Below are 24286 nucleotides of genomic sequence, written 5' to 3' on the forward strand. Positions count from 1 at the left end.
GATTTTTTTTCTTGTGTTTAATTTCTCTTTAAAATGTCCTTGCAATGGAAATTTTTGCTTCACTGATGAGCAAAATCAGTGCCTTACTGATCCAACAGTTTGGGTTCCTGCACTAAACAGGACAACCAGATATATCTGAATAAATCCAGATCCAAATATAGATGTGAACTTCAAGGAAATTGAATATTTTTAACATTTGGTGGCTATACATGGATTCTAACAACTGGCAAAAGTTCAAATCTCTACAGAGTTCTGCTCTCCTTCTATCTGATGACTAATTTGACTATGGGTAGCATTATGGATTTTTGTTTTAATAAAATAACTGTTCCTTTGAGACCCAGTTCTGCCTTCCATCTCAAATACTGATCCCACTGAAAACGAAGAAGTTACGAGGTCAGAGGGGCAAGAAGCAGAGAGAAGCTACTTTGCTCTTTGGGGGTATACAAAGATGAGAGTCTGGAAGACTTAGCCATGTGTTATTTAATACTCCTAAAGGTAAATGTTCCCAAGACTCTGAAAAAAAAAAAGAAAGGTGAGCTGAGAGACATGACTGAAACCACAATTATAAAGAAATGTGCCTATAGTTTTGGGAGGGGATGTTGGTTCAGACCACTCTGAAAACACATCCTATCTCTGTCCATGTTGCTAATGGTGATAATCCCTCTGGCTGCACTCTTGAGCTTCTGCACTATGAAGTCACCAATATTCTTACATGGAAATGGATCTACTAGGCAAACATCAGTGAGTGGGCCACGCCACAGGTGTTCCTCTCCCACGCTTTGGAGGACAGTGTGGCAGCTCTGGCCTCTACTGCACTGTCCTGAGGAGTGATCCACGCTCCAGTCTGACCTTCCTGCAGCTCCCATCTTGTCAGAAAGATTAAAGCCTAATTTAAACAAGAAGCAGGTCCTTTGTTAACTGTCTGAAATACAAAAATGCTCTCTATTTACAGAAGCTTTTATTGCAAAAACAAGAAACAGACAAACAAAAAGTACACCTTTTAAGTAATCTTGAGAGGCTTCTGGAAGAGAAACTCTGATATTAATATGGATCTTCCACTTTCACCCCTTATTTTTCTCTCCTTTCTTAATTAAGGCTCTGGTGTCTGGTTAGCATAAGCCTCAGACTGCTCAGACATCACACCCCAAAGACTCTGGAAGTCAATGACCATCTTTCTGTTGACTTCAGTCCACTTCCGCAGTGTCCCAGAGAGGTTTGTACAATGAGCATGTGTAATGGTGTTGAGGGCTGTGCTTAACTGTTGCACTCCTTTTCAGGAGTACACTTACTTGAATTCAAAATAAATAAAGAAGTCAATGCACAGTGTTCCTTGCTCTTGGCAAGAAGCATTTTTTTTTTCAGTGACATCAGTGCCCAAGTATAAATTAATGACTGGGATGCAATATGGCAAACTAAATGGAGTCCCGGGGTCTTCTTTTGTCTGCTACAAAAAGAGACACAGAATGATATTGTTAATACAGTCCTGTGTGAAGACACAACCAGGTTGACTCCACTCCCATGGGTATACAGCACTGAATGTTTTACATTGCTGGCCTCGTTGCAAGCCACGGGCACTGACATCCTCATATCTGCCTCCTGCCTACACTGCACAGGACTCATCCAGAGACTGTCAGGTCACTGGGAGAAGAAAGAAATCCAGTGGAGGTTTCCAGAGGAAAGACCTGAGGGCTCATATTCATTGGGAGAGTTTCCGCTGTTCTCTACTGCATTCTTCTTTACATAGTGTGATAAAGGTGAAGCCAAATGGCACTGAAAGGTTTGGAGCACAGCAGACACCTTGTGATTAACAGCATATGCACATCTCTGTGTTCCTACACAGATAGTGATGGTGTACACTCAGTGCTGTAAAGGCACTCTTCATTCAGGATGAGTTTTCATAGAATCAAAGAATGGCCTGGGTTGGAAGGTACCTTAAGAATCATCAAGTTGCAACCGCCCTGCTACAGGCAAGGTTGCCAAATGCAAGATCAAGTACTAGATCAGATTGCCTAGGGCCCCATCCAGCCTGGCCTTGAACACCTCCAGGGACAGGGCATCCACAAGCTCTCTGGGCAACCTGTTCCAGCACCTCACCACGTCACCACTCTTTCAGTAAAAAAAACTTACCCCTGATGTCTTATCTAAATCTCCCTTCCTTTAGTTTAAAACCATTGCCCCTTCTCCTATCACTATCTAACAATTTTAGTTTCTCATTGGTGAGAACAGCCAAGGCACCTCCACAACTGACAGATCAACTTTTCCTTGTTGCTTCTTGCCCACCTGTGACCACTGTAGACCACTGTCTCCATGATGGAGCAGAACTGAAGCAAAAGGTTCAGAATAATGTAATGCTCTCTCACCAAAAAGGAACAAAAAGTGACCTGCTCTGCTCTGACTGGTGCACTTGTCATGGAAAATACAAATAATACCAGCTGCATCTTTCAAGATACATGTGTGAAAAGCCTGTGTGAATAATACTCTTTGTTGCTCAAATGGGCAGAACTAAGCAACCAATGCAGTGCCATGTTTGAACTCCATGGCCTGGCTCTGGTCAAACTGTGTATCTATGTCTCACATTTGAACAATCTTCAGAAAAGAGAAGCAGTCCAGATAGCAAAACTGTCTAATTTTTGACTTTCAACAGAATCTATTAGTGTTAGTCAAGCCTTGTAACTACAGAGGCTGCCAGGCCACTGATATCTTCATGTTCTGCTTTGCACAGAGCAAACATACCCCTAAATGCTTTCCCTCCAATGGTTCACTGCCCACAAGCATCTTGGAGAAAGAACCATGTTTTCCTCTCCATTAGGCACAGCTCTGAACATGCTGTCACTATGCAGCATATGAACGATGATACAGAAACACAACTCTGGAGTGAGTTTAGGAGTTTGACATTAACATAGTGCTACTTGTAACACCGTATGGCATTCACTTTGATGTCTTCAATTACTGCCCTCAGATTTTTCGACAAATGATGACACATCTTGCTCCATCAGGCTTCTGTGCCCTTGTAAGCCCTTCATTTCAGACCAAATGCCAAATATTAGCATCACTTAAGAGGAATTCAAATTCACTAAAGAATCCAGATCACATGAGTAAAATCCTAGTCTTTGTCTGGGTCCCTACTTTCCCTCTACTAATAAACATCTCTTCTCTCTGACGCACAAAAGTTGCAACAGAGAATACAGACTTATTACTGAAGTCATTGAAAAAAAGAGAGTTGTCTTAGATAACTAATATTTTCAAATCTACTATCGTGCTAAGAATTAAAGAAAATTTCAGAAAGGAGAGAGACAAATTCCTGAGATGCCAGTTTGAAATGCAAAACTATAGATCACATTAAAGCTTACTGAATTAAAACCAAAACAAAACAAGTTCTGTGAAGCTATGGAAAATATAACTTCACACGTTCCATAAGAAGTCAGATCTTGTATTATCTCAGGTGTCCTGGATGTGTTAAAACCTTGAACTTATTTTTATCTGTTTAATCATAATAAACTATCACCACAGGCCATGCTATTTTTGGAGACTGAGAATGGGACAGTGGAGCAAGTGAGTGACAGCAAGTAGCAGGTTTTTTATAAAACACGATCCTCCCATATGAATGTAGGCTCGACAGGATGAAGGGTATTGTTGTGCTTAACAGCCAATAACATGGAGCCATTTTCCTACCTGTTTTGTCCTTTGCCTTGTTTATCTCAGTACCTCCCATCTCCCCTAGCCACTGTTGTGGATGGGTAAGGATCCTCGCTGCAGTGTGGTGACAACACTGTGTGGCAGTGGTTTGACTGTGGCTCTTGACTAGGTGCTCAGACTAAATGAATCTCATCACACCACACACTGGGTATGGATTGCTCATCCCTCCCATGAGCAACCCTGCCAGTGTCCCGCACCTCTTGTTCTGCATACACGTAGGGCTGAACCCCTGGCTGCTGGTAACTACCAGAGGAATCAGCAGAGAGGTAGTGATTCTCAGAACAGTGGGTTCTGAACCTTGTGTTGTTCTTATGGCAGTGCTCACTGTTATGCATTTAAACCAAAGAATCTGAGTCTACAGGGAATTTTTCAGTAGCTCTCACTGAGGCTGTCCTTGACTGGAGCTGCTGGGGTTTGGGCTGCACCGGGGCCGCAGGAGTAGCCCTGCTATGGTACAAGACACATTTGACACACACATGCACGCATGAGGGAAGGGCTGGGCAACAGACCACATTTTAACCAAAATTATGTGTTTACGTTCCTAAGAGCATCTGTAAGGGAAACAAAACAGACGTGTTTTACATTTTACGCAAAATTTCCACACGACAGAAGAACTATGCAAATACTACCTAAGACAGCCAAAACCTGAGGTCAGTATTGCTGGAAGCTTTGTGGAGGAAGAGCAGACACCGTTTTGTTAGAAACAACAGAAATGTGCCCCTCTTGTGTGAAACACAATAATACGAACTCACTGTCATGATCAGCGTTACTTTCCAGTTTAGTGCCCAGCAGTAAAATACTACTGTCAGATGCTGGTGCTCAAAACTCACGGATCGTGCCCAGAAGCATGACAAAAGCGTATACCAAATCGACAGAAATTGAAAGCAATTCTTCATTTGCCTGTTCTGAGCCTCCAGTCATCTCAGGCAGCATTTGTCAAACCTCAAACACAGCAAAAGGAAACTTCTTCTTTTTACTGTCATATTTCTGGTCCCATCCCATGATGGTACCCTGCCTCCCCTCCCCCTCCCACGCTGTGAAGACCTGAGCCTGGCGCAGTCATCACCTACCAGGAAACCTCCTTCCCTGCAGGGTGGGGGGCCTCCAACATGCATGGATCAGCCCTGCAGTGCTGGCCCTGGAACATGCTGCTCTGAGCTGCAGATGAAGCTTATGCCACTCAGCTTGAGAGAAACGATGAGGCTGCTGACATAGTCGGGCACTTGGAGACACTTCGCTCACCATCTCTGGATCAATTTATCATTTCTAGCATTTCCGTTTTACATCTGAATTATGCACTGGGAAAGCTACTTTGTCTGGTTTAAAGAGCTTATCAAGAAATCTCCTACCTCAGTGCTACAAAGACAGCTGAGGACAGTTATGCTAAGAAAAGAATTGTTCTTTATTTCTCAGTTTCAGCAGGAAGGGTTTTCTCTGAATTTAGAAAAAAAAATGACAGATTAGCTTTAGAAAAAGAATCTGGAGGTACAGTAGGAAAAGGGGGAGCAAGAGAGGATCCAAAATGTGATTTCAGAGTTTTAAAAAGCCAAATAAGACTGAATTTCCATATTGATTATACAATTATAAATCTTTATAGAAGCTTTTCCAACATTGCACGTGAGCAATTCATCAAAGCATATTAGGTGCCAGAAAAGTTGCATTCAATATAAAGGGGTCATTAAGTTTCTTGTAATTGCACATTACTGAAACTTTCGTTAGTTCTAAATCAAATAAATGGGATGTGCACATATGCTCTTAAATTGACTTTATGGAATAAAACTGTGGCCCCGTGTGATCATTTGGAATCTTCCAAAAGAGGCCACTTTGCGCTACTGCTTGCAAAAAAATCCCCAGCTCATGTTCAAATAAAGCAAAGAAATAGTAACTGGAGGGAAGAATGACACCCTGGGGTCATGCACGGGCACTTGCTGAGCACCCTTTTCTTTCCACAGCAGAGAATCACTGAAAGAGTCAGCTCTTTTTCCACTGAATCAATCTCCAAATCTGATGGACATCAGTCAGTGGGAGGGAGAAGCATTGGGCCTCAACGTTGGGAACATCCTGGAGACAGGTTAAAAGATACAACAGAGTGTATCTGGTCTGATTCTGAGTAAGGAGGGTGTTGGGCTTTTCAGGAACTGGACCCTACTTGCCCCATTATCATCACCATCATCAGCACCTTTTTCCTTTATAATCCTTTTCATCAGCAAACCTCAAGATGCATGCAGAGCAGAAAAGATCAATGTGAAGATGAAAGACCAATGTCAATATCATTATTTTTTCCTTTTAGCCAAGTGGGTACCAACGCGGGGACAATGCTAGGGTGCTCTGTGATCTATGATGTGCCTGTGTGCTTCTTTGGGGGCAACAGGAAATGTTATGAGCCCAGATTGGGTCACATTCCCATGCAGCCTGCTACAAAGGCTGAGCTTTGTTTTATAACCCCAAGCTCACGGGGCTTTTTGCTCAAGAGGATACAATGATGGATGTGATGTGACTCACTGAGCAGCCACACTCTGCTGATGGGAGAGGAAGGCTGGGTGGGGCTGACAACATCTTTAAGGCCAAGATGTGTCTGTCAGTTTTACACCTCACTACACTAGGAGAAGACCTTTTCTTGATAAATTCCCATCATTTTCCAGTTTCTCTGGGAGGGTTTGGGCCAACATTTGATTCCATGGATCTATACTTGAGGCCCTTTGATGCAAGCAGGGCCAAGGGTGAACCTAGACGTTCCCGAGCTGCAGTGGGTAACCACCAGCAAGGTGTTATGAGGTGTTCTGCCCAGCACAGGAGACAGAGCAATGAAAGCCACCACATTTAGGCAGCTGATGAACTCTCGTACTGCTTGGATGCTAAAGCTGCCTGTAGCAAGCAGCTTAAATTAGAGCAGCTGGAAGAACACTCTTATTTACATGTGGTCCCAGTGTGACAGAGCTGCAAATATGGCAAAACATATTTTCTTCTCCTGCTCTCTCCCACACACTGTGTTAAGCTGCAGAATGGCTCTTCAGGATGGATTGATAGAGCAAGGTCAACAGACAACACCAGGCACAGCTGCAGGAGTCCAGTAAGAATCACAGGTGCATTCCCAGGGAAGGAGAAACTCTTCCCCCTTGCAGCTTGATTCGTGCCACAAAAGCTGTGCTGAGCTCAGTGTTCACCACTAAAGAGGATCTCAGAACTCATCTGTGGGCCTGCAGATGTGTAATATTTGGCTAAGCATTCAGACACGACGTTGTGACGAGAAGACCCTGCAAGGTCCTGAGCTTGCTCAGGTCACGCTTCAGCCTATGGGCTTAGGCTGCTGCCCGAGCACAGTAAGGGGCATTTAGCTGATGTAACAATAGGAAAAAAAGTAACTGCAACAAAAGTATGGATGAAAGGCTGCCCGAGCTGATTGCTGCTCACTCCGCACAGCAGCCTTTCCAGCGCACCACACCTTTTGTAAAACAGTTACATGAAACAAATGATTATCTCCAGTAGCTTCCATCTACACACATTTCTGAAATACCTTCATTCCAAACTGTTTTGAGAGGAAACATTACAAAGAATGGAAACCTGGCATTCAATCGGATGGAAACCTCTGTTTCCATTTTACAGAACAGGAAAAAAAAAAAAAAAAATAGAAAGAATACCTAACATTTAGGGCTAAGTAGGGAGATAAAAGATAACCGGAGGCTGGTATCGGGGAGCACTCTGAGGCTGCATGCATATACCTGCATTTGGACAAGCTTCTGAAGGGTGGGTCGGAGCTGTGTTTGCCACATAAACATCTGGTTAGGAACTGGAGTTTGACAGACAAAAATTCTGTTTTCTTAAAAACTCACAAAATAAATAGCTTTTTTTTCTTTTTTTTTTTTCCTTGTTTCTTTTTTCCAAAGCACGGATGAAAGGCTTCTCTGGTCAAGACACAGAGCAAATATTTACAGGTACTGGGGAGACACCATTTCCTCCCTTTAGGCTTCAACCTAGTGTCTGCCACATAATTTCATCCATTCAATGATTTTTTCTTTCCAGCCATCTGCCAAGAGGAAATAACTTTGCTGTATTGGGAGTCTGGGAATCCTAGAAAACAATCTTAAATCCATAAAATAATAGAAGTGCAGTTTTACTGAGCTGTTCAATTCTATTCTGATTTTTATTACAATGTCAACAAGAGTTTAATTTGTTTTAAAGTTTAGGTTCTTAAATCTGAGTGATATACAGTAGTTTACGGCTTGCTGGCAACAGCTACTGTGGAAAAAAAAAAAAAGGAAAGTGCATATAAAGGCAGTTCTAAGTTTGACATTGTGAAAGCAGGGAGCGGTGCCAAGAGCAGCAAACAGCATGGCTTTCCCAATCCTGGCTGGCTTTAGGGACTGCTTGCTATTGACATCAGTCGCTATGGGATACATTTCCCTGCTCTAACAAATTTCATCTGGAGACTGTAATTAAAAAAGAAATGTCTCAAAGTGTAATTTCTTTCCCTAAAACATTTACAGATGTTAACTAGGTTGCTAATGGTGTGAGATGTCTGTGGGCAGGAATCTTCCTCCTTATCTGCTGTGTCAGAGAAGATTTCTTTATTAAAGCCAGTCGTGAAGGTAGCGTTTTATCTGTGTGTGTCACTGTGGGTGGGGTGGTGGTGGTACCGGGGGTCGTTTTTTGAAGCCCCTTGCTGAACTGAAAGCTCAGGAGGTGTTTTTTCTTTATCATTTCTTCTTTGTCTTCTTCTTCCTATTTTTTATTATTTGGAAGTCATCTCCAAACTTACCCTGATGGAAAAGTGAAGGTATTCAAAGTGGCTAGCCCAGCAGCTGTCTTTGCCTAGCAGCTAAGAATTACCCTATCTGAGCTTTACAATTATAATAATAATAGTAGCTGTAATAATAATAATAGTAGCGGTGACGTCAGTTTCTTGCTCCAGTGACTTTTCATCGGTCCCTTTGGCTGGTACCCCTTCCTAAGCACTGCTAAAAGCATTTATGGGAGCACACCAGACAAAGGGGAAACCACTCCACAGTACGCGCACGCAGGACACGACGGGGGGAACACAGGGGTGGCCGAGCAATAAGGATGCAGCTCCTTGGGAGCAAGGGGGTTTCTCCAGCAGCGAAGGCGGGTGCTGCCCACGTATCAGCTGTACCCCTGTGCAGGCCGTGTGCCCGCTGGGCTGCACGAGGGGCCTGTCCCTCCCCAGCACCTCACACAAAGTGGTGGCTGGCACACGCAGCCCAGGCAGGGCTGGCTGCTCGGGCCTTCCTCCTGCACTGCCTGCTTGTTTATTTATTTATTTATTTCTGCAACTGGCTTTGATTGGAGCCAGAGCCTTGGGTAAATCAGAGGAATTTCTAGATTTTTCTGAGTGCTGTGAGCTCTTGCTGTTTTCCGGTACCTACTTCCTGCCATATCTAAAATAACAGCAGCTGCATGGGCCTGATAGAGAAGTGCTCCAGGGGACAAATTCTCACAAATGGGTTGGGAAAGAAGAAAAAAAAAAAAAGAGAGAGAGAGACAGTTATTAGGGAGCTGATAACATGCACAGCCGGCATCAGATTCATTGTTAAGAGTCGATAGTACTGTAGGCTGTGGATGTTGTTGTCAGAACAAAACAATCCCTGTAAAATGGTCATGGGAATGATAAGTCTCCATGTTTACCGGGATAACAGAGGTAGCTTTACAGCACTTGTCCTATTGTATGGAGTATCGGGCCTCGATTAGCTAATGTCTCCGAGGGTTAGATAAGCCAGGATGAATGTCCTGTGCTAGAAGCTTTCATGCTTTCTCTTTGTCATGGCTATCTATGGATAGCTGCAATAGAAAGCCTTGCACACATAAAGAGAGCCCCCCACATCAGAGACAAACATTACAGAAAATGGAAAACTGTTGAAATTATCCACTTTTCCACACAGAATGCGTGGTGCAGTGTTGTCATTGTTTCATGATGGACTGCAGCACAAATGAGTGCAGCAACTCAGGAGACCTCCATAACGGCACCAACTGACCTGTTCAACAATGCGCAGATGAAAAGAGGACTCCTGGCCTCAGCTACACAACCAAAGTTTGGGCAGAACTTTTAAACTATTTGCCATATATTATTGTGAAACAGTTGATTAGTAACTGCTTACTCCAGGAGGGAAATGTCTCCTTCCTACTGGTATAAAGGAGGACAGAAACAGGTGTGGTGCATTCATCCCAAATATACCCTACATTACACCCTGTTTAGCATGAGAGCACAGCTCTCTCTGAGATCCCGTCAGCTTAGGCCATGTAACCAACACAAACATTGCTTTAAGTATTTGCACACCCAAACAACCAAGAGGAGCCCAGTGAGGGTTCCTGAGACCTCTGCAAGTCAGTCACACTACATACACGATACAGACAGCATTTCAGATTATTGTACCACTGTTAACCTTCACATTTTAATGTAATAATATCTTTTATCATTGCTAAGTGAACAATAACAACTTTGGGGCCCTTACATTTTGACCCAGTATTAGAGTTTTTCATGCATATGTTGGTTTTTTGGTTGTTTTTTTTCTTCCTACATAAGACTTTTTAAAGAACATTAAATGATAGGTTATCTTATCTGAAAATAGGAGTTTGATTCAAAAAGCACATAAGAATTTCTACTGATTTAACTGTATTTGCATCAAGCCCTTACTAAACACAGGCAGACACGTTAAGTAGGTCTACAGAAATACAGGGTACAGGCCCGAAGGCTTGGCAGGAAAGAATCACACACTGCAATGCAAATGTGCCATTTTGCTGATTATCCCTTAACCATCACTTAAAATAACAGAATCATAGAACTACCAAGGTTGGAAAAGACCTCCAAGATCATCTGCCTCTACTGTCCATCTACATTAAATAATTGTTTTCACGTTGATATACAAAAAAGGAAAGTAGATCAGTTCCTTTCTTTTTGCGGGAATTTTGAATCACGTGCAATTTCTGATGTCAGGAGACCCACTTCTGATTCTCAAGAAGTACTTCTGATTTGAAAGAAGACAACTGTTCTGTAGTTACTTCACTCTGTTGGCTTTAATGCATATACATGCTGGTGTACTTTAATCATACAGCCCTGCAGGTTCTAAATCATGTCTCTAGGCCTAGAAGTCCTTCTTCTGCTTGCTTAGCTTGAGGGCATAGTTCAACTGCCAATTTTTATTTGTTAAAATGATGCTCTGCTATGCAGTTCTTCCCTTCCCTACAAGAGGCTCCTTAAACACAAATAATCTCTGGTTCATGTTCTGTTAGTAACAATTAGAATTACACCAAGTGGCCAAGTTTAGACAGACCAGACAACTCTTTCTAGTCTAAACTCATAAAACCTGAAAATCTATTACAAACATTTTTTTTTTTTTTTTTTTTACCAAAGAAACAGAGTCAACAATACAAAAAAGTGAATTTGCACTTCAACCGAAGTACAAGAAGTTAGAAATGATGAGGTACTGCCCAATTCTGTTTTAAAATCTGTTATGGCTATGCTATAATACATATGCTTATGCAAGAGTATGTTAATGGCAAACTTGTTAAGGAATTTGGGAATAGGATTAATAAACTAGATTAGACTAGATCAGGTCACAGAAAGAGATCAGTCTGTCATGATTTTCAGCTTTTGTTCAAAAAAGGGCAACCACAGTGAAGGTCAGAGACAGACTCAAGAGCAGCATTACAATTATTTACTGACATGAGACTGGAAAAAACAACACATAGCTTCAAGTAATGCAACTTGGACTTTAGACACATAGGAAAGAACCGTTCATTTTATGCAACTGATCATAGCCAAATATTAAAATCTTTTGGAAAAGCCCTACTTTTTTCTTATTCTACAAACCAGGAATTCATTATTGGTATACCATGAAATTTATGAAATCCATTCATACAAATTAATTTCCTTTAGTGATTACCACTGGCATATGAGAAACAAATACAAGTCTCTAAAGGAAAGAAAAAAGCTACGCAGAAATGTCTGCTTGTATTTAAAAGTGAAGTAATCTCAAGTGGGGAGGTAGCTAGGAGAACCATCTCTGCAGCTAGAACATTCATTCTTAAATAAGTATTAGTTATGAACAGGTAGAAATCAGTGCAGATGCACTGCATCGCAATGCGTAAATGCTGATTTCCTGTAGCCGTCTCTATCAAGAATAACTGAAAGTTTTCCCACAGTAAGATTTTCATTTTGCAGGAGCAGTGTGCAATCCAGATATCTTTTCCATTTTCTGAGAAATACTCATACTTAGACAATAGAAAGAATCCTTGCAGTCATCTAAAGCGTGGGGTTTTTTACTTGTCGAGTTGCTTCTCGTCAGCAAGAGCTAATCATATAACACTGAATGTCTTTGAACAACTTTCTGAACACCGACAATTCAGAGCAGAGGCACAGGGAGGCAGTGACCAACACTGCTCAGGGGACCATGCACAACAGAAAGCATGATACAGCCCCATTTGAAGTCACGTGAGACTGTCAGCTGCTCCCTGAAATGAGTTCTTAACTGACAGCACAAAAATCACATTTGACTGCTGCAGAAATTCGGATTTCTTTATCAGGGAAACCACAGATTTTGCCATCTAAACATGTATATGGCTGGTGATGTCCGCCTACCTGACTAGAAATTAAGGTCACAGCTCCCAGGATTAGATAAAGGCAGTCTTGTCTCTACCACCTTCCTGACTAAAATACAAGAGAGTACATTTCTGTTTCGAATTTCAAAAGCAGACTTTTTTTTCCTGAATATTCATTTGAACAACCGAAGAAATGGTCCATCCATTTGAAGTCTTCTTAAAGGGCAATCCTGCAGCTCTATCAAAAGTCTGCTTACTTTTCATCCTCTATTTTGTGTTGAGTGCTCTATAATGATAAAATCTGTCCTACTACCTGGTATGTTTTACATGGGCAGGCCCTCCTGCAGTAAACTAGATCACGGGGACAGAAGGTGCACTTTGCAGCAGCCAGCAGGATGGAGACCTCAGGCACCAGACCTTAATAATCAACAGAAAACTTCTGGATCAACAGTTGCATTTGGTTGCTGCTCAGGTTTAAAATGGTGATGCTTCCCATAATGAAGCCCAATGGTGGCGATGAGATGAGAGAGGAATTTTCTCTTTTAGTTGAGTAGATTGTTATTACTTTTTTTTTTAAGTATTTGAGTGATTTTGGCCTGGAAACACAATTTTTTGATGAGATGCCATTCAGTCCAGGTGTTTTTCCCAAGTTAATATTAAATACAGCTCTGGAAAATTCAGCAGATGATGTTTCAATTTTTTTCTAGATCCAAACTTTTATCTTTTATTTTTTGCTACAACTTTGCCTTTATTTAAGTAGTTGACTCTAATTGATTCTTTAATGCAGTAATTCATAATGTGTTCTGAATCTTCTGTTAATTTACTTGTGACTTTGCTATTATTTCCCGTGATTTAACACATCCTGTTTTAGAACATCCATCAAAGTTGATGGAAAATTTTTTCATGGCATTTGAATCACATCCTGGCTGTAATTTTAATGCCATCTTTCTAAAGTTGCAAAGTAAGGGGATTTCCTGTTTTATTCTTCAATCATATAACCTTCAAAATGAACTTCTAAAGATCCTTCTGTGCCTTGTCAAAGGCCAATCACTTCTACTCCTCCTAGCAATATTATTTTCTCTGCATAATTTCAACTGGGGAAGAGACAATGAAAAATCCTTTCTCTAATTTTTCTCTGATTTTTTCTGTTATATTGTAAAAGAAGTCTTCATATAAAATATTCTCACTAAGTTCAGGTGCTGACTGTATTTACTCGAAGAGTACTCCCCTTATTTTTTACCATATTTTTGAGGATTTGTGGGCTTCCTGCAGGAGCTCTCTCCATTCAATGGTAATTCTGAAGCTGTCTCCCTGGCAATAAAGCACAGATAACTCCCGTGGAAATGCCCAAGTGGAGCTGCCCCTATGCAGTGCAATAACCTCACTGCAGATCAGTATCGTCATCAGACTGCTGCTTCATGAATGTTTTTTTTTAGGTCTCATTTAACTTGCTTAAGGTTAATGCTTATTTCATCATCTCTCATTTTTCTCTACTGGTAAATTATTTTGGGGCAAAATGGAGCATTCTTTAAATATACTTCCATATGGCATGCAAATCCTGGGCTATTACTACTCATTTCTACTATTTCAGTTTTAAACAAAGTTCTCTCACACCCACACTCACCTTTTCTCCTCTTCTTCCAAAATTCATCTTTTCTCTTTTTTTTTTCTTGAATGAGCACGCTGCATTTAACTTTCCTCTCATTTCTTTTTTTCTCAAGCCTTCTTTTGTTCTAGTTATGTCACCAAGCAGTTTCACAGACAGACTCTACGTCTGAAACTTTCAAATATGTGCTAACCATTTCACAGCATAATGAGAAAGCTTCCCTTTTTTGTGTGTGTTCCCCATGTAAATGTATATCCATTGCTTTTGTTGCAAAAGATGCTTTCACATTACTGTGTCCTTCCAAAACCTTATTCCTCAACTTCTGCACAGCTGGTTTGTCATTAGTACTTTAGTTTACCACATTTGAGACTCCGAATACCACTAACCCAAAGACATACCACTATAAGGGGAAGCTGCCTGGACAAGTTGTTAAGGCTTATGCAGATGCACTGAGGTGAAAGCCCTCAAGCAACTAGCTGAGTCCAAGTGCAGCCTGGAATGTGGTGGAACACAGCTAGGACTGGAAAAAAGCCAGCTAAGAGAGAGGAGTTCATCCTGATCAGTTGCTTCAGTTTTCCAGAAAGAATAGCTGGATAACAAACACTTAAATGCCTGAAAATCATTCATCAACAGTGCCAACTGCAGCTCAGAAGCATGCAACAGCATGGAGCCAGATTTCAGAGCTGCAAAGGGTATTCCAGTTCACAAGCTGAGCACAATGGAAGTCCCACAGAATGGGCTTCTCCTCTTGACCTCATGTTTCTAGGAAGTCTTACTTAAGAGACACCTGCACGAGTGTCTCTCAGCCGACTCTCATGGACTCTCAGCCAACACACCTTGAAATAGGCAAAAGAATTAGCATACTACGTCTTATATCTCATTACGTACGCATGTAGGCTGCTCCAGAAGTATTTTCTATTTATTTCCATGAAAACTACAACAGATATAGGAAGCACAATAACACTATTTGATAGAGCAAACTCTCACCTACAAAACACTTTCTCAACATAGTCACCACCATTAGCTATGCACTTTCACCAGAGCCTGCATGCTGCACTCATCAAAAACCTGCAGAATGCGGAGGTGACCCACTGTAGCTGTCACCACTGCTGAAATGCACCACCCCCATCCCATCTCACTGTGCTCATGTCTTCTGTTTGGTCTCCATAAACATTCAGCAGGCGCTGATGAATGTCCATGCGTGCAATTTTTTCCACATGGAGGAACTCAATGACATATATTTGCTTCATACACACTTCCATGTCAGATGCCATTTTGTCAGACTGCCCCCCTGCTGTCATCTGTCACACAGCAACAAAATGTAATGGAATACTGGCAGGAAGGTTCAACCTCTACTACCATACCACCACCATCTACCTCTGATATTGTGGGTCAACTTAATAAAATAGGAGGCATTACTTTCAGAGAAGCCCGTTGCATATGTGCACACATACATATATACACACACACACATACACTACTCGTTTGTTTATGGATTTGCATATACAAGATAGAAATGAACATTTAAATAAATATTTTGCATTTTTGGAGGCTTCACCCATGACCCCATGACCCCAAAAGGCTTTTTTCCTACTTCTTAAGTAGTTTGCACAAAAGTTTATTCAGAAGATGGCAATGTAATACATATTTTCCCTGAAGCACTAGAAGAGCTGACTGCTGCTCCCAGGGTATCAAAATTGGTTAGTTATATCTATTGCAATATCTATCCTGGAACCACAAAGATATCACAATGGGTATGAAATGGAATAAATCTTTAGCCTTAGCTCCCACAGAAAGCTAACATCAAGAAAAATCTGGGCAGCAAAGACATGAAGAGTAAATTTTGTCTTCTGCATTCCCATATGAATGCAGAGGCTAAAACTAAGTAGAAAAAAAAAATATTTGGTCAAAGGCAAGAGGAGAGGAATGTCCTTCTACAAACACGAAGCTTGGAAACACAAGTCATAACTACATTAAGATGAAATAATTTAATCCACTAACTGTGGACTTTAACGGTCTGTATAATTGCTTCTCAAGACCATTCTAATGCACACATTCATGTGCTTAGGGCCAATACAGTCCAGGATTTTTTATATATTTTCAGGACCATCTCACTTCCTGATACTTGTCTTGTAGTAGGCTTGAAAGTATGGAAAATGTAGAAGGCCAACCAACCAAGCCAAGCCAGTAGAACAGGGCTGGGCCAGCTTTCTGGTTTGCAGACAAACCCAACCAAGCTGGTTAACGAGGAACAGGTCCATAGTTTCCTTATTTCTTCCTTACCAGTAGTTTCTGAGTATTTTCAACATTTAGACTTCACAGGCCTTCTCAGATACAGAGGAGGAGGAGGGGAAAGTTTTGAGGGTCTGTTTTTTTTCATAAGCTTCCTCCCAGCCCAGTGATAAGCCTCGTGTGGAAAGCATGTTCCCTCTTTGGTTGCAGTCAGCACTAGCTCCTCGGAGAGGAGAAAAGATCAGGAGCCAGGTTATCAAACAACCCATTCTCGACAGTGATGGTCAAGCTATGAGCCCACAGTTGTCCAGCAGATGCAGATGGCACAACTGACTGTGCTGCACGTGAACCTCCTAGAAAAATCTCCTTCTCTGCATGTCTATCTGCGACCAGATTGCAATGAATGCAGCTATTATGCATTTTAACTACCAGCCATATGCCTGGTCCTGTTCCCAATAAACCCAAAGGGAACAGTGTTATTGACTTAAGTGGGAGCAGAGGCAGGCCCTCTGCCACTCTGCAGTCTAGCAACATTACAGCTTGCTAACTCTCAGCCAAGAGCACTGTACGTGAAGTCAGTGAGTTTGCTCATGAGAGCACTTCCTCTGACACGTATATGTTTTCTGGGCTAAGTAAGAGAGTTGCTTCAGCCCAAGTCTTCTAGTTGCAGCAGAGGTCTCTATGATACTCTCCATGCAGAAGAGGGATTTTATAAAGCAACTTCCCCAGCAGTGTTTTGCCAGGAGAGATTCAGGACATGAGAGCATGGAGGCCATCCATGAGCCACACAGCCACACCTGGCCAGCTAACACTGCACAGCTCAGCAGAAATGTTTCAAACAAACAACATATTCCTAAAATGAATCGCATTGGAACAAAGCTTCCTCAAGAAGCTTGTGCTTCTGCAAGCCACATATTTTCCTTGGCGCTCCTCCAGGCTTAAAAGCAGATGTAAATGTTACAAAGGCTCAAATACAGCAACTTCTTCTCCCCTGATCGCCAAGGAAAACTTACAGAAAATAACCCACGAAACCTTTACCATTTAAAACAGCAATGCCAATAGCCATTATGATTGGAATAGGAGAATGAAACAGACGTGGAAGTGGGGGGCAGTTTTTTCCCCAGTTAATTGCAGTGACTACAAGTGTGAAGCTGGCATTCAGTTAAACAGAGGCAGTGTAACGCTTCATGATCTGTACACTTAACATGAAACACTTGATGTGAAGGCGTGAATGCAGATGCACATCAAACAGAGGCTGGCTGGGCTTTGTGCACTCAAAATACTCTGGGATATCAAAACAATGTGAAGTACGGCCTACTGATTTCTACAGCTTTCCCATCACTTTACTACCCTCCTGGTCCCAACTTCTGTGCTTCCTTAAGTGTCTATGATCACTGAATGAAGGTGGAGGCACTCTGGACTTCCTTGAAGAAGCTAGATCCTTTCTTGAAAGCCCAAGAATCAAGTGCCTCCCTGGGTATCTAAGTGCTGGTGATAGAAGAAAAAGTTCATTGGTAGACCGCACAGGTACTGCAATTAGAGGCAGTCAGATCTGCTTGGAAGGCACCTGCACATCCAGGACTGGAGGTGAATGAGGATGTGATGCCTAGTCTGACCACCTACTCCTCTGGGTACTTCCTTTTGGCGAGCCTCTAGGGACTCAATTCACAAAAACTCGCTAAGAGCAGCAAAACTTTATCCCTACTCCAGGAGTGTGATTTTGTGTAACAGGACACCCCTCAAATCCAGACGTCCACCAGAGATCTGACACTAACAAATTACTTCAGTCCTTCCTTACTCATCACGCACAACCGAAGTCCCGAATGTTAACAACTCAGCATGTTTTATCACAGTAGCATGCACACTTTCAATCATCATTAGAAGTGAGGAGGGTCTAGGGGCAGGCACCAGGCCAGATTAAGTAAAACTTTCCATGAGGACAGCTATTTGTTTTTTCCCAGAACTGCTACTCTAGGCCAAGAAGGAGGGAGGGAGAAGCTCACACAAGCCAGACTGAAGTGTAGACAGTGTTACTGGACTTTGCAGACTACCTGCATGTTGCTCTCATGACATCTGGACTACCGAAAATCACAGAGTGCACTCAGGAGTTTTCAAAAGCATAATTGTGGCAGCAGCAGACTAAACTTAATGCCTTAAGAGCCAATCACTTTAATCGTGACGCTGAGATGTATGAAAAAGGATACATTTCAGCAAAAGAATAATTCTGTCTGCTATAGTTCCTGTTCAAATAAACTATATCACCAAACCACGTGCATTTGAAGAATACAGAGGAATAATAAGAAAAAAAAAAAAAGAACATATGGTTTAGAGGCAAAAAAAAAAATCATATATACAGTATAGGAGATATATGGACTTGTCAGACATCTAACAGTTCAACACTCTGTAAGCAATTCATGGGAATGACATTAGTAATAGCTCATATTACGTCCAGGAGTTACAGCTTTTACTGCAAAAGTTATTTTTAAAAGAGTCATGTTTAAAATGAAATGACTGGCAGGGCTGCAGCTTTCAGTAACACTTTACCTGTGGTTTTGCCACTTTTACATACTTATTGGGGGCTTAATGCTCCCAATTTACCTTTTCAGAGTAAAATAAAAGTTGCAATGAGTGCATTCATTGGCACGGCACTATAAAACTCACAGCTGTGCAAAGACAATCACAAGAACAAAAGCTTCCTTGTTTTAAAAAAGATGATGATATGGTTTTGATACTTTCTGTTAGCCATGTATATAAACATCAGATACCTTCGTCTGTGGTTTATGTATATTCATCTATCTACATAAAGATTTATAGTTCAGATCAAGTGAAGATCAGGGTAGCGACTTTTATGAATGTGTCTGTGTGTAGTGAAGGAGGCTGACTTAATATACAGAACTTCAGACAAGTGATCTGTCTTCCAGATATTGTTATTCCAGCTCTGGCATCTACACGGGACTTGGGGCATTCTGGAAAACAGTTTTTTAAACCGAGGGTGAAATTCTGATCCCCCTACAGTGAGCGGTAGCTTTCTGCTGCCTTCAAATGGCTGGGACTTCATCTCAAAATTGGACTGAAGCTGAAGAAGTTGAGGCCTTCTTCAGCTTCATAACTCAAATGTACCTTTATTAAAGAATCCTCCAGGGTGCTGTTTCGCTTTTCATTAAGAATTGCTTTTGTAAAGTTCTATGCATTCATATAGCAAGTCGAGATCAAAGCACGTACCTTGATATCTGCTGAGAACATAAATAATACACCTTTTTCCTGTTGGTACCAATGTGTTTCCCACTAGCTTTTTAGAAATAGCTTCATTTTCATCTGTAATGAAAACTAATTTCTTTGATGTTTCTAATGGCAGGAAATAATTTCACAATTGAGTATCATTCTGCTGCAGGTAAAAATGCCATAGCTTTTGGGAGCGCCAGTTACAACCCGAAAAATGTTTCTTGGCATTAGCATACCTAATTGAACTCTCCATCCTGGTGAAATAAAAAGATTTGGAGATTCTGTGTTACACCCAGACTACACTAGATCCAGGAAAGGGAAATGGGGATAAGGTAGATGATTTCAAGTCACCTTTAGCATCCCCTGTTGTGAGCCTGGCTGGTCCCCAGCTGCCTGAACACCCTGAAAGCTGTGTGGACATAACTCCACCACTTCTGGCTTGGAATTTCTTCTACCACTAAGAAAAGTAACCAAAATTTGGAAAAATTATCCGAGTTTCCCCAGACAACAGAAAAGAAGTAGGATTATTTCAAAAACAGACTGTCACAGCTTTTGACCCAGGTCCCTGTTAGAGGGCTAGAGAGAGGAGCTACTCAAAAGTGAGATATAAGTTGAGGTAAATTTTCACATCCCCTTGAGATAATGATTGCTTCCAGGGACTAGGGAGAGTTCTCATCAGCTCACACTTTCTCCAAACTGGCTGTCTCTTTTGGCAATGTTAATTCTGCTTTATCCCTCCAAAGGCTGTACAGCACTTTAGACTCATTGATCCCCTCCCCCCCAAAATGTTTGCTCTTAAAAGCAATTATCTGCATGTATCTGTACTGAAGATGTCCTTCAAGTAGACAAATCAGACTGTCTGTCTGCCTAAGGATTTTCCATGGGCTCCACCACCCTACCACCCAGCACTACTCCCACGTTTGATCTGAAAGGGGAAAATTGTGATCTTTGCTGCCTAGAGCAAGGATAGCATAGGCACATGGAGACAGTGTTAGCACTGGAGTGGTCTGCCAGGATGCTGCAGTGTGCTGCAGGCTGCTGCAAGAACTCCTGGCAAGGAGGACAGGAGACACCATCTCTTCTATTGCAAAGAATGAGAAGAGGAACAGCATGAGGCATAAATGTCGCATTTCAGCTGCTTCATCAGACCATGCTTTTAAACAGCACATCAAATCTTGCTGTGAAAGCAGCAGCAGGAGTCAGCCATAATCTTTGTTTGGAGGTTGAACTCATAATTATTTGAAATGAGTGCTGGTATACAAGCCAGATAGTTTTCAATATCAAGAGCGTAGTCATAATATATCAGGTATCACTTTATGGGGTGAGTTTGAAATATGTTATACATTTTGAATCATATATGCACATATTGAAATGGACAGCACATTTAATGAGTAACCCAGGTGGCTACTGTAGATTTTGATTTAAAACAAGATTGCCAAGACCAAAGCTTACTTGCCAAAATGGAAATCTCTTCGGGTGCTCCCTTTATATCAGTTCAGCTGCCCACCATTACAGAAGCAGAGAAGTGTTATGTACAGGATATATATTATATATACTCACTGACTGTTTTTTTCCATCTCTACACTCCAGTATAGATGGTCTATATTTGGAGTTACTCCAGACCACAAAGAATGAGTATTGCTTTGATCCCATAAACTGAAACCAAAAAATTTCTCTTTATACCTGTTCCAATTAGTTACATAAATTAAACCTCTCCAGCTTTTTTTTTTCTAGGAAAACAAGCAACAAAACTTTACCAAATATCATCTGGCATATCCAGTTAGATATTTCATTTGTCCAGTAGTCCCATAAGTACGTTAGATGTCTGTATCTCACACTTTTCCTAAGTACTTTCTGGTAAAACTGGAGGTATTAAGTAGTTACAAGACACTATGAATACTTGTTTATCTGTGGAATTAAGCTTTGTGAATTTAATTTCTAGTGTCACTACAACATTGCATTACTTTTAATCTACCTTAAGGATGAGGGAAAGAGTTGATATATTTAGAGTAATAGGGAAGGAAAGCAGTGAAGTACATCTGACATCTCTCTAGCTCTCATATTGACATCAGGTACAAATATTTTAAAAAATTAAAAGTAATTTAAATTATGCTATTTAATTTAAAGATGAATACAATTTAACAATAAACAATGGTGATGCTTTAAAAAAAATCAACCATGTGTAAAATCCATTCTCCCTCTGGACAGTGCCTTATTCCACAATTAGTACCAGAGGTCTGAATGAGACGGCCCCAGGCACAAAGGCACTGCACACGTGGGGTACATATCTCACTGAACATCACCTACTGGGACACCCACTGCAATCACGTAAACTTCCTGGCAGTCCCCACAGTGGTCAAACTGTCCTTTGAGACTGCGTCAGGAAGGCGAGACATCAGTCTTTCATAAGTAGGGGGTGAGCATGATATGGGAATTTTTTGCTGAGACAGGATGAGCTGATTAGATACTTGCTGGGGAAGACAAAATGACATCAGATGTGGCTGGAAGTCTTGCACACTCTAGACTATGGGTGGGCTGCTTGCCACCCAGTGTAGCCTCACTGCAAAAGGCTTCCTGCACATCTGATGGGCTGGACCCACCGAATGCAGTTCTATGAGCTGATCCAATGGAAAAGTGTGTTAATTTTGCAATTCTTGTCAAGATAGTTTTCTATTAGCCTGTTCTACTGCTACATAATTGCTGTTACTCAAAGGAAGCAGCAAGAGCACGTGGCTAAGATGGACTGATGCAACCCTTTCCATGGAGAGCCTATAAATTAATCAGATTAATTGCAATGTGAAAACATTATCTGTACAGTTCTTCTAAGGTTGCCTCCATGAATGCATAGAAGTAAATTGGCTTTGAGCCTGACATACAGCTTTGTGCTTCTGTGCTGTGTCTGAGGTATGTCAGTGTCTGGGCCAGCACATATCCCACAAGATGTGGTTACAACCTCCAGCTCCTCTGCTGCACAGTTCCTTTCTCAGACCCAATACAGAGATGAACAAGAAGACAGTAGTACTCCTTTCCTGACATCATCAAAGGCAAGGCAAAGAGTGGATGGCCTTCACTTCAGGCAGTGAGATATGGCACAGATAGGTAAAAGTAAGCTCATGTGGACTAGGCGGCATTAGTCTGCGACAGACCTAAACATCAATTTAGTCACAGAAAAGGTAGCTCCTCCGGTTACCATTTCTGATTACCCATAGAGCGAATTGCTATTGCTTAATTTTTTAAAATGACATACATTATTTTTCTTCTATTATGTACTGTTGCCCTGTTACATCTACATATTATTTTCTTGGCTTATAGTTCTTGTGGTCAGCCATGGAATGATTTTGATAGCCTGATGGATGCCAAAGGGAAGTATATCTGGATTTGGTGAGCTGAATAGATCTTCAAAGTCAACTTTAAATATCAGTGCAGATGTACATGGTGGCTTCTACAATTACTTCTGTCTATCCGTCAGATGACTGGTGTGCATGTGCATCCAGAAGAGAGAATGGAACAGAAATGGGTAAGGACTAAGCCATTTCTGCTTTGTCAGAGAGAATGAACACTGCTAAAAAAGATTAAAACTTCTGTCCCAGATCACATTGCAGCGAAGTTCCTGTGATCCTTCAGGAGAAACCTAAAGTAGATATGGTTGATAAGCTCTGCTCTCCATGTCTGAGCTGCAGTCCAGTTCCTCCAGCAGAGATGACACAAAGGTGGGTTTGGTAATGCTGTGACAGAAGTGCTTGCTGGATTTTGGAGAAGTAAGGCAGAAAGACTATCCATTCTTTGTGCTTTTCTAGAGAGACAGCTATAGACTAGCTTTATACAAATAACTTCGTTTCTCTCAAAACCAAAATCTGGGCGTGATTTTCTGTTTCGGTTTGTGTACATTTCTTGTTTGGCTTGTTGAAAATTTTACTCCTCACAGTGCAGATATGTGGTGAAAAATGTACAGTTTATGAAGATAACATTCTCTCATTGATGTGTTGTGCAAAACTTTAGCGAACTGAACTCCTCATTAGGGAAACCCCTCAGAACTGTCTATCGTGTAATCAGTAACAACTTCTGTTGCAAAAAATGATTCTCCCAGAGTTGAAAACCAAAAGACTGCTCCTAAAGCTCCGAAACATTCATTTATAATCCTAATTCAGTGAGTACCGTGCTGTTTAAAATAAAAATTGTTTTTTTTTTTTTTTTTTTTTTTTTTTTTTTTTTTTTGCAATGAGCTGTCTTTAAATTCTCCCTGAAAGACAGTCGCATTCAGAGGTTCCTTGGCACTAATTGGTTTCAATGCAGCCATTTCAAAGGCATTTCTTTTTCAAATAGCATGGCACGGTATGTTATATAAAGTTATATGGCTATTAGAAGGGAACTCACGTACTGCATTAAGGTGAGGGTTCAGAATACTACTGGGATACTTAGCAGCATGTGCTAAATCACAGTTCAGTGAGGTCACATAATCAAATTCCAGATTACCCCTTTTATTATGCTCAGCTAATAAATCTTCGGAAGCTGGAGTCTGACAAGTTCATCGCAGCATTTTAATATTTCAGTGGTGCATGTAGAATATATATGCATAGAAAATCTTACCAAAAAAAAAAAAAGAAAGAAAGAAAGAAAAAAGCAGCAGCAAGTCCTCAATAAGAATAAGAATGGAAGAAAAAGAAGCAATATCAGATGTCACCAGACTGAAAAGTTACGCTGAAAGATGTGTCACTATTTTTAATTCAAATTTTCTCAACTGAAGGAGAGCAGTTTATCACTTAGTTCCAGCGATAAGATTTGTGTATCAGAAATGTTACTTCATTATGGACAGAACAATGTTAAATATGTTTTCACTGCAGTTTCATGAGTCACTCACGTAGGCATAAGCCAAGACCATACAGTTAAGATTATTGCAGTGTAGCTGTTGGTCATGCAGCTAGCTCTATGGTAACTGATAGCATTAAAGGCTTAGATAATATGGTTTCATTATTGCAAGTG

General features: G+C 41.2%; 1 protein-coding gene across 6 annotated transcripts in view; it reads right to left on the reverse strand.

Moving 5' to 3' along the window:
• NFATC1 (nuclear factor of activated T-cells 1) overlaps nucleotides 1-24286 on the reverse strand; it is a 118082-nt gene that overhangs the window by 6918 nt on the left and 86878 nt on the right. The gene's annotated exons all lie outside the window — the stretch shown is intronic.

Source organism: Gallus gallus, chromosome 2, assembly GCF_016699485.2.
Source record: "Gallus gallus isolate bGalGal1 chromosome 2, bGalGal1.mat.broiler.GRCg7b, whole genome shotgun sequence".
Lineage (NCBI taxonomy): Eukaryota > Metazoa > Chordata > Aves > Galliformes > Phasianidae > Gallus > Gallus gallus.